This window comes from Archocentrus centrarchus, chromosome 9 (genome assembly GCF_007364275.1).
Source record: "Archocentrus centrarchus isolate MPI-CPG fArcCen1 chromosome 9, fArcCen1, whole genome shotgun sequence".
In the NCBI taxonomy this organism is placed as follows: Eukaryota; Metazoa; Chordata; class Actinopteri; order Cichliformes; family Cichlidae; genus Archocentrus; species Archocentrus centrarchus.
Genome location: NC_044354.1, coordinates 7,580,906 through 7,598,128, shown reverse-complemented (window position 1 = coordinate 7,598,128; position 17,223 = coordinate 7,580,906). Strand labels below are relative to the sequence as shown.

At 39.1% G+C, this 17,223-nt stretch overlaps 1 protein-coding gene across 1 annotated transcript in view; it reads right to left on the bottom strand.

The window, feature by feature from the left end:
* Positions 1 to 17,223, bottom strand: part of commd10 (COMM domain containing 10) — a 67,590-nt gene that overhangs the window by 37,503 nt on the left and 12,864 nt on the right. The gene's annotated exons all lie outside the window — the stretch shown is intronic.

Here is a 17,223-nt window from a genome sequence, read left to right as displayed (position 1 = left end):
GTTTTAGTGCTGTTGTATCGCCATCATCCCACAACAAAGTCGCTTCAAGGACAGCAACTGACTGAGTGGTTGCAAACCTGGTCCCCGTCTTTGAAGCAACCATTTCAAAGGCAACAAGATTGCAAGTTCATGGCACTGAATTGCATTGAATCAATACATGCACACAGACCCAAAGCCTGCCTACACCCACCTATTTTAATTAAGCCATAATAGATCACAAGTGTTAAGTGAATGGCAATAAATGATATGCTTTGTTAATAGCTGAATGTCACTGGTTAAAAGCGAACACCAAATTCTTAAATACTGCAGCAAAAACAAACAATCACACTACCTCAAAGAAGTGACCACTGAGGTGCTGATAATCAATTGTACATTCAGATAATTAATCTGAATGTACAATTCAATTCTTGATATGTCTTCCTCAGCTGCCATTGGGACATTTACTTAGATGACTAAATGAAGCTGACTGAAATCTAATTTGTATTTTACTCTTTGTTATATTCCAAAGGTTTTCTTACAATTCACTTGACAGCTGAATCAAAATTTGCTACAGAGCCACCCAGATAACTAAAGTGTTCAGTGCTGTTGTAGATCCTGTGAGTGTGAGAGAAATAAAGAGTGCGTTAGCCGTTCCCGAGTGATGATTGACGCCGCTGATGACAGAACGGTGGCATCGGATTCTTTTCTGTCTTGCTCCCAAAGCTCCTGACCCACCTAATTGGTTTTCATTGTTTAAAAGACCAAACCATCAAAGACACCACTGTCAGTTTGACGGCTTTCACTTTCAGATTAGGCTCTCTCTATTATTTATAACTGACAAGAAACTTTCTGATACGCACTCTCAAATATACAGACAACAATCCTGACTTGTCTACACATAGACACATTGGTGATCATGTATGCACACTTGTGCTTCCACTGTGTGTGTGCGCGCACACACACACACACACACACACACACACACACACACACACACACACACACACACACACACACACACACACACACACACAGTGTAAGTGCGTTGTTCAAAGACAGCCAGCACACCCTGACACAGCAAAGAGAATATATGACCAAAGGGACTTTTGCAGTGTGTCTGTGTGTATTTGTGGATGTGTGTGTTCGAAAGAGGAAAATGAAGATGGACAGTGTGTGTTTGCATATGTATGTATTTCAAAAGGAGACAGACAGATTTTGTGAGTGCGCGTCTGTGTCTGTGTATGTTCAAAGCCTTCACATTTTGCCTCTGTACAGACTCTGCAGAACTGCTGTGACAGAGCAGAAGAACCGACACTGATACAAGTTCTGTGGGAGTTTTTGTTCCAAACAATACAAAAAAGCCTCATCCTAATGATCAAAGTACTAGAATAACCCAAGGAAATGTCACTGCATAATCCTAGCCATTAAAAATAGCCCGTTGTTTAACTTTGCTGAGCATAAAAATAAATACCAAACTTAACTTAAATGTTAAATTCCAATCAGGGAAATATTTGACACAAAATAAATGTTTCTGAGCTCTCTGTTGCCTCAAAATGACTTTTCCATATCCACAAATAGACTAAATTTCAACAATTCCTCTGACAGCTAAACAAACAGCCTCCCGTTCAGCCTCTTCCACATCAGCATGTCAGCTAACGGCTGAAGAAACAACCAAAACCGCTACAAACATCATCCCTTTGCTTCCTGCTATGCATGCATCTCCCATCCTACACTTCTGTATCATAATCTATCTAATCTGCACCTATGTCTGCTAACTCAAGATCAAGGATACACATTTAATGCAGATTGAGTCAGGCTTTGATAGAATGCCATCTTTCTAGTTTGGTAGGACTCCAGTCTGCTGTCTGTCACTACCAGATACAGCTCAAACCAGGAGAGGGTCTGACTCCACCTATTTTCACCCACACATGTTCTGCTATACGCGACACACACACACATACCTCTTTTATCCCAGACTGTGTTTCCTCTTTAGGATGTCAATCAAACATTGATAAGTACTTGCTTTTGGACTTACAGTGACAACATCCTTCTCTACCTGCCTGTCTATTTTCCTTTCTTCTTCACAAAATTCTGGGGGGAAAAAATGGCAATATGAGTTTTGTCAATATTGCATACCAGCCTCCCTTTCATTCCCCCTCTTTTTTCCTACTGTGATAGTGATCCAAGTGATAAAGCTTGCCTCTATTATTAGCAGTGTAATAGAGGGCTGTGGTTGTGAGGATCTGACAAGGAGATGATAGCAGAAGTGCTTACTCCTCCATTCTCCCCGTTCTCCTCCTATATCATTTAGAAAATAGTCGCAGTGCAGCAGCAGATCATGGCTGGCTAATGGCCTTAGAACATAACTGCTGCCACAGTAAGACACACTTACCATTACTCAATTTGTACAGACATTAAAAAGAACATCATTAAATGCAAGAATCTATCTGTTATTTCACTGTTCAAACATGCTCCAATAAATATTTGTGATCACGCACAAGACCCAGAAGCCAAATTAAGAGGTGTAATTAAAAAAGCGTGAGACTTTAGCTGCGGAGGCCTAGGGCTGCTCTCAGGATTGAGCTTTCTATTATGGACTCACAGCTGCTTTGTCTAAATGTTCATACCTCCTGGTTTTTGGCACCTCTCAACCAAAACATGCATCTTTTTTTTAAATTGCCAGTGGGTGCATTTCCAGACATACTTATCTTCTGTTGCAAATTATTTTCTTTGGAGAAGCTCCAGATTTGACACCTGGCAACATCAAGGATTTCAAATTAGGTCTACAGCATTAGGCTTTAGGGAGAGTTCTCATTCAGTCCCAAAATACAGACCAGACTGTGTCTGACCAGAAGTGTAACATGCATGGAATAAAGGGAATAAAGTGAAAACCGTCCTTGAAGGACGATTCCACTTTATTTCTAGTTGGGTCTAATTCTGAGTAGCAACAATAACAACGTGCTAACTAAAGTAAAATACTAAAATCTGAGAACACAAATCTCAGCAGACACCAAAACATACAATGGACTACATCCAGTTTGAGAAAATATGTGCGAAAAAAGTCCTGTTAGAGAAACCTCACACACATTCTTATTTGTTAAGCTCATAAAAAGACACAAAGAAGAAAAAATAAATACCACAAGCTTATTTCCATAGGCTAATGATTGTTCTTGTGCTTGTTCTGAGATGAGGATCAATAACAGGTGTTTTTGGTATATGTGTGTGTTTTCAGTGAGTTCGGCTCTGACGGCAGCAGTGAAGGCAACCAAAGCCTGCATAGATTTCCAGGGGGTATGTTTTTGGAGCACTGTGGGGGACTCTGAAAAGCCTTCAGAATTTAAAAAAAAAAAAAAAAAAGAATAGTTCCCCAAGAAGCCCCCTGCTGTCTGTGCCTACTGTATGAGTGTGTTACTGAGTTTTCTGCTATGCATCCATTGCTTACATGTACACAATTTAGGCTCAGTTTGAATACATTCACCTCAAATGGTATGCTTCTGTGTGTGTTCATGTGCGTTCATGTGTCTGCATTGTGCCTAGGACTCTCAAGTGTGTGTTCCACCAAGCCTAAGAAGGTGACATATTGGAGGAGCTTCCTGTATCTATAATTCATAGTGCAGCCTCTAAACAAAGAACAGAGTGCTCAGCTCCCATCAGATATGCTACAGGGGAACTGACACGATTGCAAAAGCTGCAAACAAAATATAGCTGGATAGCTAGGACCTGGAGCTAATAAGAGGTATTACAGACTGTGATAACAGAAAAGAGCACACAGACTGACAAGAAGGCTGACAGCCACATGTGGAATAAGGAATACTATTTTCTTTCTGTCTCTTTTTCTTACCGCCTTGATGGATTTTCTCTGACCCACATTATCAGGAAACAGACAGGCAGACGTGTAAACAAGTTCAAATATGACTCAGTGTGCTGTCTACACTGAAACAAAGGCTCTTTCAACACAGTGCCATATTTCCTTTGTTGTGATAGACACCTGTAATCACCCCATGCTCACAATGAGGACAATCATGCAATATTTAGAAACTCAAGCTCCAAACATTCTCTGAGGGAAGATGTAACATTTATACCTGTTGTGTGTTGAGGTTTGTCTTCATGCTACACAGGTAGAAGTTTGTCATATTAGTCAAGCTAACCACTCATCCCTGCTGAAAGAAACATTGTGCACCTCTTTCAAACACAGGGTGGGGTGAGCAAAGATAATTTTATACAAATAACAGAACAGCCAGTCTTCTAGAGCTCAAATATTGAACATAACACAAAAGCAACTAAGTGTAGCGTTGAAAAGATGAAAAGCTTATTTGTATGAGAGAAAATTAATCATCAGTGATTTTTAAAATCAACTGAAATGTTTAGGTAATTTTTCCTCTGTTTTATATAATTGGTAATTGGTTATATTTGGATTTTGCAATGTTAATTTTGATGTTGCTTCTGGCCACACTGACAGAGATATACGCACACACTTTTTTATCTCAAATGCATTGCAGTGCATGGTCCACTTGTTTGTACTCACAGGAAGTGACAAAATCAGCTGCATGAAAAGTGAAAAGAGAATTTAAGAAGTTAAGAAGTTCTGCTACTGCTAGCACTTGGCTTTGTTTGTGAGTTCCGAAATGTCTTAAAAAATGGACACTAATGCTTATGATTAAATACCGATCGATCGATCGATCTCAGGTTCATATAATTGCCTAAAAAAAAAAAAAAAAAAAAAATCAACTGGTGCAACTAATGCACACTGCAAAAAAAAAAATAAATCCCACACTAACTTAAGATTACAGCTGCAGCTCTGAAAAAAGACATCAGGTTAGGTTATGACATGCCTGTACAATAAGATGCAATGATGGCTCCAGCCTCACATCTGCTCCTGTGAGTCTGTGCCCCTTAATTAAATAGCTCCATATTGTTAATAGCAGGTGACAAATGTGATTCTCTCAAACATACAAATTGTCATAGGCTTCTGACATCAATGCGATGCTTACTGCAATTATCACACAGACGAAGGAGCGAGGCAGATGGGAATATGTTCACGAAGATGTTAACAAAAAATAACAGGAGAGAGCAAAAAGAGGTGCGTCAAATACGGGGAAAAAAGATAAGTGATTGCAAAGTTGGTAAGATACGCTAAGATCAGTCTGGATACAGCACTGGCAAAGATGGGAGTGAGAAAAAAAAGTGGTTTTTCACCACTGATGGAAGAATCCTTATCTATTCATATGTAACTGGCTCGTGCTTTAGTGCAGCCAAAAATAGCTTCTTCACCAGTTGCACGCGGTACATTCCCCACCTCATTCATTCTGTTCATCTAAGAGTGAGTAACAATCAGAGAGTGTAGAAAACTAAAGGATAAGTCGGGAGTGTGATAATAAACATCTTAAATAGAATATAACACCATTTTATAATTCATATGAATATGTGAACATGTACAATGCCATAATGATTTGTTCACTGTGGTGCAATAATGTCCCACAAATATAAGCTATTTTAACATATTTACTGTCCTTATTTCTGGTTTCAGAAAAATCTGTCATGTTTGCATGACATTACATTTATTATTATGCATTTATTAAAAGTAAAAGTCTGTTTTCATAACTTAAATGATCATGTAACTGATAATCTACACACACTGTAAAGCAAAAACAAGCTTTTGAAGATTTTTTAAAATTAATTTATTATTAATAAACTGCCTGAAAAGTCTAAATATTAAGACTCCCCATCCAACCTGAGAGTCTGAAAGATTCTGCCATAATTTCCACAAAGACCTGAGTCTACTGTTGCTGCCAAAGGCAGTTCAACCAAGTATGTACATATTTTATACACACTAATATACTGTCCTTTAAATTTTATTTTAAGAAAATTAATAAACTATAAGGTAGAGTGTTTAAATTAATGTGAACTAAATTAAATGAAATTGGTTTTTTAGGTGCATTTCAAACAGTACAAAATAATAAAAACTGACAACCTTCTACATATAATGCATACTCACAGAGCCGTCGCAATTTTAAACCACCTAATGTTGCTGCTAAAACAGCACTGACCAATTCAGGCATAGACTCAACAAGAACTCTCTCCTGGTATCAGTCACCAGGACATTAGCAGCACTTTGTTAGGTATAACTTATTAGTACCTTTAGAACTGCCTTAAGGTTTTGTGGCACAGCTTCAACAAGGTGTGGTAAACATTCCTCAGAGATTTTGGTCCATACTGACATGACAACATCACACAGTTGATGCAGATTTGTTGGCTGCACATCTATGATATGAATCTCCCCTTCCACCAAATCTCAAAGGTGCTCTACTGGATTGAGATCTGGTGACTGTGGAGGCCATTGGAGTACAGTGAACTCATTATCGAGTTCAAGAAACCAGTTTGAGATCATTTGAGCTTTGTGACATGGCACATTATCCTGTTTGGAGCAGCCAACAGAAGATGGGTACACTGTGGTCATACTTAAAGGGATGGTCAGCAATAATATTCAGGTAGACTGTGGCATTTGAATGATACTTAATTGGTATTAAGCACCCCAGAATGTGCCAAGAAAATATGCCTCACACCATTATACCACCAGCACCAGCCTGAACAACTGATAGAAGGAAGGATGGATCAATGCTTTCGTGTTGTTTACACCAAATTCTGACTGTACCGTCCGAATGTTGCAGCAGAAATCAAGACTCAGACCAGGCAATTTTCCCAGTCTTCTACTCTCCAATTCTGGCAAGCTTGAGCCAATTTTAGTCTCAGTTTTCTGTTCTTAGCTGACCAGAGTGGCACTCGGTGTGGTCTTCTGCTGCTGTAGCCCATCTGCTTCAATGTGATATTTGGGTTATTGTTTCCTTCCTACTAGCTTGATGCAGTTTGACCATTCTCCTCTGACCTCTGACATCAACAAGGCATTTTCACCCAGAAAACTGCCGCTCACTGGATAATTTCTATTTTTCAGACCCACCTCTGTAAACCCTAGAGATGGCTGTATGGGAAAATCCCAGTAGATCAGCAGTTTCTGACATACTCAGACGAGTCTGTCCACCAGCAATCATGCCACATTCAGAGTCACTTAAATCAACTTTCTTTCCGATTCTGATGCTTAGTTTGAAATGCTCTGGGTTGGTGCCATATGACTGGCTGATTAGATGTGTGCATTAAAGAGTAGATGAACAGCTGTACTTAACAAAGTGATTGCATATGAAGCACATTTTTAAAGTTTTGCAGTTTGGTCAGCGCTTCTGGCAATGCTTTGATACCACCACCAAAACCAGGGGTCTTGGGGGTCATACAATACTCAGCCTAAAACTACTGAGCCATAAGGACTTGTGAATAAAAATTGTTTATAAACACTAACAAAAGCCAGAGACAACTGGCCAAGAGATGAAATAAGAAGAAACTGTAAACAAATGCAGGAGTAACTGTAGATATGTAACTAATCCTGAAGTAGAAAAACAGATTGGACATGATTTAAAAGCAACAAAACAACATGTACAATATATTTTATTAGAATGGCACCTGTCTGGAAATAGCCTGGTGCTTTCACATTGTTTGTTCACACCTCCCACACTGCCTAGTTGGAGGGTGAAAACACTGAAAGGAGGCAAATCATATTAAGCACCTAAAAATTACCGAGTCCTGAACTGGAATGACTGGAGCTGGCAGTTTATCCGTGGGCAGAGGAAAAGCTGCCTATGTGGACCATTTATTCAGTGCTTAGTGTTTGACTTCAGATCAACCCTCGAGCCTTTCAGCCCTTTCAGCTCATTTAGGCTATGCCCAAATCAATGAGGATGCATTTAAAATGCCTTAAACATCTGAAGCAGGCTAAAAGTTCTTTTTCGAAAGCTTTCGGCCAACTTTAAAACCTAAAAAAATAGATTCATTCCAGGTGAATCTGAAGATATTTAAACTACTGTGGTGTAAAAAGTCATTTGAATCTAATATGCTGATTTTTGAAATTTAATTACTTCAGTAGGAATTCATAAAATAAAATCTACGCCTGTTCCCTAATTAAAAAGGTTTATGAATCAGAATTTTTAGAAGTTTAAGTGCAATCACTCAAAGTCTATTCAATAGGTGCCATTTTCAAGATCACACTTGTATAAGTTATTCACTGAATTCACTGGCTTTGAGTTATGAGGTCACAAATCCTGCTCAAAGGAACTCACCTTCAGCAGTGATTTTAGTTGAGCTTAGAGAAAGTTCCCACTTTCAACAGAAGCATTTGAAAATAACATTTCAAGTACTTGTAGTGAATCACTTTACCTCAAAAGCATTTGACAGCAGAAACAGGAGTCAAAGGGCATGTACCGTAGTTTAGTACTGACCACATTTATTTATCAGAAAATCATTTGTGGTGGTACCTTAACTTTAAATACTGCAATGAGTAGTGGAATAAGAAGGTACAGCAACAGTGAGTTTTTAAAAGAGTCCGATGCAACTACCCTAAACTTATTTTCTGCAAACTCAAGGCAACTAAATGCTGGCACTGTGTTGTGCATCACATGGAGTCGTGTGTAACGTGAAGCCACTTTTGAATTGCTCACGAACAATTACTGAATTACTTTAAAACCATGTAAATGTGTCTGACAGCAGTGCAAACAGAAATAGTGTGCTTCTGGTCTATTTCTAACAAAGGAGAATCTCAATGAGTGTTTGCTCAGTGAGTGCAGCTCACTGAGCTTATTATTCATACCAGTAAAGTTTTCAAAAAAGACAATTTTGGGAGAATCGGGTCAGGATATTTTCCACAGTTGTCCTATCTCTCATGGAGCACATCTGCAGTGAATAGGCTAATTGTTTGTACATATTTGTCATTAACACTTTATTAAAATCTCACATCATGAACTTGTATCAAACAGCTGTAGTTCTTTGCAGTAAAACAAAAAAATGAAAGACATTTGCTGATCTAACATTGTCTGTTATTTCCTAAAATTCTTCCCTGGTTCTTTTTTTAAAGACCCAAAACATTCGCTTTAAAGAGCATCTAAATCAGGAGGCTTGACGCTGCAAGCCAGGGAAAATGGAGACACGATCAGCTCAAGCGCCAAGACAAACAAGCCAAGGAACACGAGCCGCTTGTGAGCCATAACAGGATGATTATTGTGGTGGCAGCTAGGTACCCTCGCCTGATATGCAGAAACAGGGAAGATGCCATGTCATGTACCATCCTCTGCTGCCAAGCCCATACATTTGTCTCCTTTCCAACAGGGCTGGGAAATAATGTTTCCACTGATGAGCAGCCACCACGGGGAAGCTGCAATGCCTATATACTGAACGAATGATGTGAACTAATATTAGAGATTTGAGTTTCTGGCTCTTTTTGCATATAACACCGATGCTTATGCTTATGACTGACAAACCCCAAGTTGCACGAGCAAAGTGTAAGTTTCTTCCTCCAAACTTTATGCTCTGAATCTGCTTACTACATCATGATATTAGAACAGCACCTGAATAAGCTGTGTCAAACCTTAATCATCTAAATGTGCATGGGCTTGCTTGAGAAAGAAGTGAAGCTAGCCAACATCTCATAGCATCAGCCTTAACTGACCCTCGGTGTGTCAGATTTAAGCATAAGAGGCACTCAACCCCTTCAGCCAGGGCCTCCATTTTGAAACAGTAGGCATTTTAATGTATTAGGTTGGCACAAGGTTAGAGTGGAGGTCATGGGTAAATGAGCTGAGTCCGTTAAGGACAGAGTGCCTGCAGAGGACGAGTAACGGCTGCTATTCACAACTGCAGGCCTGCTTCTTTCTGCTATGTGGCAGTCCTAGACGATTACCAAGGCAGCCACCCTGTGTCTCCATGGTATGTAGACACTGTCGCTCTCATATACAAGGAAAGAGAAGGGGGAGGACTGAAATGTGAGTGTGTGAGAGAGACACACAAAAAGAGATATGGGGTGGGATGGGGTAAGGGACAGTTTACAGTACAGCCTGCAAGAGACAATAGCAGCAATCCCTCCAATACAGCAAAACATTCCACCCCGAACCAACAACACAAAGCCAGATATAAATATGATGTCATCAACAAATACACTGCAGTTACGAGAAGAGACAATGATGTTTCCCCACTTCTTTCCTGTGCTATTAAGTTAACGCCAAAATACAAAGTCTGTTTACTGAACAGTGCTGGGTGGAACAATAAAAGCATCATGCCACATGTGTGATTTCATTTATAATCCCAATTCTACAAAAATTGGGATGTTATATAAAATGTAAATAAAATCAAAATGCAATGATTTGCAAACCCATGTTTAATCCACAGTAGAACTTCGAAAACATATCACATGTGTAAAGTGAGACATTTTACTATTTCATGAAAATATCATCTTATTTTGAATTTTATGGCAGCAACACATCTCAAAAAAGTTAGGACAGGGGGGAAAAAGGGTAGAAAAGTAAGCGTTAAGAAAAAGAAACAGCTGGAGGAACATTTTGCAACTAACTGGGTTAATTAGCAATAGGTCAGGGACAAGGCCAAAAATTCATATTGGACGCCCATGATCTTCAGGCTCTCAGGTGTCACTGCATTTAAAACAAGCATCCGTCTGTCATGGAAAACAATGTGTGACGACCTGCTCTTTGTCATGGCCGTGCGGCAAGGAAGAAGCCCTGTTTGAACATGATCCAGAAACACCACCATCTTCTCTGGGCCGAGGGTCATATAAAATTGACTGAGGAAAAGTGGAAAACTGTTCTGTAATCAGACAAATTGAAATTAGAATTTTTTTTTTTTTTTTGGAAAACATTGACATCGCATCTTCTATACTAAAAATTAGAGGGACCATCCTTCTTGTTATGAGCGCTCAGTTCCAAAACCTACATCTCTGATGGTATGGGAGAGCATTGGTGCCTATGGAATTGGCAGCTTTCACATCTGGAAAGGTACCATGAATGCTGAAAGATATATATATATAGGTTTTAGAGCAACATATGCTCCCATCCAGACATCTTTTCAGGGAAGGTCTTACATATTTCAGCAAGACAATGCTAAACTGCATACTGCATCTATTACAAAAGCATGACTTTGCAATAGGAAGAGTCTGAGTGTTGAACTAGCTCAAATGCAGGCTAGACCATTCACCAACTGGAAACAGTTGGTGCATCATGAAATGAAAAATGCAACAAAGAGGACCCATGACTGCTTAGCAGCTAGAATCCTATAGAAAGGAATGGAACAACATTCCTCACCCAAAAGTCCAGCGGCTGGTGTCCCTTTTTCCCAACCATTTACAGACTATTGTTAAAAGAAGAGGGAAAGCTACAGAGCAGTAAATATGTACCAACTTTTTGAGACATGTTGCAGCCATCAACTTTGAAATTACCAAATTTCTTCTTAAAATTGTTCTGTTGTGAATAAAATATAGGTTTATGAGATTTGCAAATTATTTCATTCTGTTTTTATTCACATTCACAGCATCTCAACTTTTCTTGGAATTGGGGTTGTATTTCCTCTTTAATCATACTAGTACAAGTCCATGCTACAGTATTGTTTGACCTGTTGATGCTGTTGGCCATAAAATGAAAATGATTCAAAGCCTTTACAGAGTGTTGTAGGTGCATAAAAGCAAAAATCAGGTCATTTTAACCCATTGCTACATGGTTGCTAGGAAACGTGATGACATCATAATATCTGATATGTATCTTCAGCCACCTAAGATGCATCTCTACAGAGATTTTGTGTATAGTATAATATTTATGACATGTATTTTAAATGGGCAAAATATTTGTATGGCTGCTTATTTTTAGACACCATTTGATTGTTTCTGTCAATACAGCTGTCAGCACAGCAGGCACAACATTTGGTGTTTTATAGTTATAGTCAAGAGCCTAATTGAATCCATATATTTCTATATGTGTATTCTGTATACATCCATACCCATGCTGCAAGCAAAGCAAATACATTCCACTCTGAACATATAAAGTAATTTCTAAAGTATTGCTTTACCTTCCAATATAACAGTCAAATACTAGTGTAACACCAAAGAGGCCGGGCATTCAGTAAGACACTGCTACACTGCTGACAATTTGTTGATATAGGCGGAGGGAGCATTCTATGCCCTATCATTGCAAGTCGAATGACAGCAGTGTCAGGCTGCAACCCACTCATTATAATCATTATTTCGAGGCAGGCAAAAAGCCTATAGCTCAGATCCCTTCATTGTTATTACATCTCGTCACAGTGTGATGCAAGCAGACAAAGACAACTCAGAAAACAAAGAGCACAGCAACAATCACAATAGAAACCAAAAGAGTAAACATCCAAACCTGTTCATGATGCGATGATGTGTCTACATTACTATCAATATCTGGCATTTGAATAAAGCAAAAACAGCCTTTTCACTCTGCATGCCTATCAGATAACTTTCACTGGAATGAATGCATGTGATTTGGCTCTGTCCTTCTGCAATCAGTGCGTCTTGTTTAAACTCAAATAGATTTCTCACCCCAGCACAGTTCAGCCCAAGTGGCAGAGCAGCTTTTCAAAAATAAATGCCAAAAAAATGAAATGATGAAGAGAAAAAAAAAAAAACCACGCACACACACGTGCACATCTGAAAATCTGACTCTTAAGCATTTCTTTTAGTATTTCTACCAGCTTCTACAAAATGGGCAACAGATTAACAGGGGATTAATGATTACTTCGCAAACTGGGTGAAAAACAAAACAGGCTGAATAACCAGAGAGAAATGAAAGCTGATCACAGGAGTGGGAGATGTGAGAATAAAAGGGGGACGCTAAATCAATGAGACTCAAATGGGAGTTGCAGTTGGATTTGCAGGGTTGATGGTTTGCCTATCTGGGTGTCAAGCATGTACTGTGGGTGTGCTAAACAACATCCAAACATACCCAAATCCCCCAGGCGCCTTTTAAGAGGCGAAAGAATTTGGGAAGAGTATTGGCTGAGGAAAAACAGGAGTGGAGGTTGGGGAGAGAGTGGGGTGGACAGGGGAGATATAGAGAGTGTGTAATGGGGAGAGCGAATCAATGGGTACCCCCGGAGCAAATAGGAACCATGACATCATCGTATGGCAAGTAGCAAGGAGTGGGGTGGCGAGAAGTGGGGGGAGAGAGAAAGTGAGAGAGAGTGAAGGCAGAGACGGGAGCACCCACAGTCACCCATTCTGCATCTCGGGGCCCATCCACTAGAATGGATAAGAGCTGAACAATGCACTCTGAATGAATGGGATCCCAAATCCCACAGGAGAAAAACAAATCACCAGTGGGAAAGTGGAAGGGCAAGGGAGAGATGGAGAAAGAGACAGAGAGAGATGGAGAGAGAAAGGGAGACCCTTAAAAAGATGTGCACACAAAGCAACAAAGCATCTTGGGACATGTAGAGCAAGGCAAGTAGAGACTGAGACAAAGCTCCTTTTGTCCTTCCCGGCTGGTGGGTGGCTTGGTGTGAAGGATTTGAACGTGGTACCATTTACATCAAAGCTCTCAAATATATTGATTGGGCCATGTAATCCCTCAAATGGAAAAATGAAAAGGTTGGTTCTACACTGGATGAGTTGTTTGTTGGGTCTACATGACGACAGCATGTGGGAGGCAAGAATGGGGGATTTACGTAACTTGTCAGGAAAGCTTCGAATTGCGTTTAAAGTTTGCACCGCTCCTCGTGATGCCAGTTTGACAGAGACACGTGAGGCAAGGAGGGACGGTTCAGGGAGGCTCTGATCACAGCGCCTCCTCGCAGAAGTCAGAAAGGGATGTTTAATTGCGTTCCTCATCACACAGTGTTAATAAATAAAGTCACAGCCTGCACTGGGAAGGCTCAAAATGTGTGCCGAGTGTGTATTGTTGTGTGCTTTCAAACAAAGAGCTTCCAGTCCTCCATGATTACAGCACCGGTGCTGTAAGCCAGAACAGAGAAAATAAATTAGAATCACCAAAAAAAAAAAAAAAGAGTCTTTCATGTCAGATGCTTTGATAAGAAAAACAAGCAGGTTTCCACAAACTAGATTTAGTTGGCTTATATTTTGCAGCTAGCTAGGGACAACTTCACACAAACACATGCGCACGCACACACGCACGCACACAAAGCGATCCAACAACAAATGGAAGATTTACTCATAGAAATAACAAATTAAAGACCTCAGAGAAAAAAAAAACTGGATCATGAACGCATGGACTAAAGTAAAATAATGCAAATATGGAGGAATCAGAAGGAATAAGATTCAGAAATATGAATCAGGAATCAGAAAAATACTTTTTTCTAAAAAGAAACACTTGAGTATGAATGAGCACAATTAACAGCATTACTGTATGATGCTTAGAGACACTCTGCCTATGAGAAAGGAGCTACTCTTGGAGCCCAAATTTTATGGAGAGCCTTCTAAACTACCACAGCACCATATCCATTAGGAACAGTGAGGCAAAACAAACTTGTTTTTTCCTTTTTCAGACGCTATCAGAAATGGGCTGTTGAACCGTTTTACTTTGGTTACAGTTTTATGTTATAATATAGTGATTTGGTTGCGCTGTGTGACATTTAAAAAAAAAAGTGAGTGCAGTTAAAAAGTAAGAAAGATGAATTTAAACATGATTTATATAGAAAATCCCCAGATTGTGCGGTGCAAAGGGAGACCGCAGGAGAAGCCTTTTGATAAAAATCTGTTAGTGGACTGAAATTACCTGGAGCGAAATACTATATCTCTCTTAGCTCAGAGGTGCTGACCCTAACCTCTGACCTCTGAACTTCTTTTCAAGGAAGCAAGTCTATAACCAACAAGTATTTTCCCAACTGATCATTCTTTCACCATTTTACAATCAATTAACTGAGTAGCCCACAAACTGACAGAATCATAAATTTTAAACGCTCATTTGAAATCTTCAATTTGCTCATTTTATCCAACTACCAGTCTATTAAAATTAAATAATAAAAAAAAAAAACTGACAAAAACAGCAAATGTCTACATTTCAGATGCCAGAAGCAGCAAATATTTGGCATTTTCATTTTATAAATAGAAATTACAAAAATAAATAAATTTAAAAAATGTCTATAAAAATGCCTATCATCTTGGTTGACAGAACCTTAAAGAAGATCCAGCTCTTTTGGATATTGATCCTCCTACTCCTGGAGGTTCGGCTTGTCTCCTCTTCTCTCTTTCATATGTATATTTGTTTTCCCTCTTGAGATTTGCCTTGTGTGTTTGTCTTCATGATGGGGAGGAGATCATTAGGCTCAGATCCTATCTGTTCTGTAACACCTGGATGTTTCTTGAAATCCTTTTAGATCATATTCTTCACGTGCTTGTCATGTTTTTTTCGAGGGGGGTGTTGTTGCACATCCATTTAATGTCTGTCTCTTTTTAAAGAGGGATGCTTCCTCAGTAGTATTTTCTTTTTGTCCTTAAAGGTATTTTTAGGGTGAGTTTTCCTTCTCGGGACTGAAGCTCTAAGGCCAGCAGGGTGTTGTATCAACCATTCGTTTCAGCACCAGAGTAAAATAAAAAACAACAAGGCTGAATGAAACAAGTATTTGGGCGGCGTCCAGTGGAATCTCCGGCTCTAGGGGAAAAGCTATTCCTGCTTACAAGTTTTTGATTGAATGGGCCATAGGAAGAACATAAGAAAAATCTGTTGGGAAAAGTCTGGGATTTGTCTCAAAGCTGCATTTAGTACATTTTTCCCCTTTGAGGCTTAAAACTCTGAAGAGCTTTGCTTTATCAATTCTCATCAAGTCTGTCTGAAGCTATCAAGTAAAAATATCCTTTGAAGTCTGAGCCAGCATGTAGAGGGTACATTAGCTCACTAGCTCTTACCCCGTGCCTTTAGAGCCTAGCATGCCCACAATAAATATTAAAATCGACAGAGGCTGCCTTGCAAGTGGATATTCTGTATTATAAATTTCACCCTACCCATTGGTCAGCAGGGCAGTGGCTCATTCTAATGCCAAAAGATAGAGATGGACCCCAAAGATTGGCTAAAGATTTTAATTTTCAGACTTATCAAAGTGACATCAGAATTTCTACTTTATGAATGTATGTTTAAAAATAAAAAGGACAGTGCACACTGAACAAAGTTTCAGTAGAATCGAGAAGTCCATTTTCTGCTCTTATTTATTTTATTTTATTTTTATTCTGAGGTATCTTTGAAGTATTTCACAATATTGAAGCATCTAATAGTTTTTAAAATCAACCAGTCTGACCTAAGGTGATCACAGCTAGCACTACTATAAGGGGGCAAAAGGCTGACTTGTAATACTGGTTACAAGCCAACAAAAATTTTAAACCAATAAGCTAGAGGTCTTCTTTTTGCAGCCTTTTGCAGCCAATTATACTTTCCTCCATATTTGTCCAATATTTGTCTTTTCCCTCAAATTATTTATCCAAGTATTTAAAACAGAAAAAGACCCATTGTGCTCTACTTTAAGCACTACTAAGAATGTGATATCCACTCACTCATTTAAAGCCTCCTCAAATAGCCTCCATCAGAAGTGTCTTTTCTGTCTGTCCTATTCCCAAAGCGCTCTACTGCAAAAATTAATAGTGCAAATGATTGACGTGTTTACACTAAGCTGCTTATTCTGTGGCCAAATATTTTGAGTATGACTAATGATCCTGCAAATGCTTACCTTACATCATATATTTAAAAGGATCCTGATTGCCAATATTAAACATGGCCAAAATTTCAAATGGTGGAGTTAGAATATGTGCAAGTAATAATTGTGTTCCAAAAGCTAAAGTTCACAATAGTCTTTAGCACTCAACCTCAGACACTTTTCCTCCTATATGATGTCAAAGCCTAAATCCTAAATATGATCACAGTCATGGTAAAAAGAAAGTGCAAGAAAGTTAATTTAAAGGTTTTACACATCAGGGCTTAATTAAAAATGATCTGCTCCTCAACAGGTCTTAAAATGAGTTCAATGCAACCTCAGATGAACAACATGTTGCATATTACACCATGTCATTATTTATTTAAGAAAAATTAAGTCAAAATGCAGAAGCAGTGTGTGCGTGAAAAATTAAGTACACCCCAGGATTAAACAGAACCACCTTTGGCAGCAATAACGTGAAATGAAATAATTGTTTGGTCTTTCACATCATTGTGGAGGAATTTTGGCCGACTCGTCTTTACAACTTCAGTTCATTGAGGTCATTTATTTATGTACAGCTCTCTTAAGGTTCTGGCACAGCACTTAAATCAGAACTTTGACTGGGCCATAGAAACAACCTGATTCTTTTCTTTTTCGGCTGCTCTGTTGTAGATTTGCTGATGTGCTTGGGACGTTGCGTGGCAA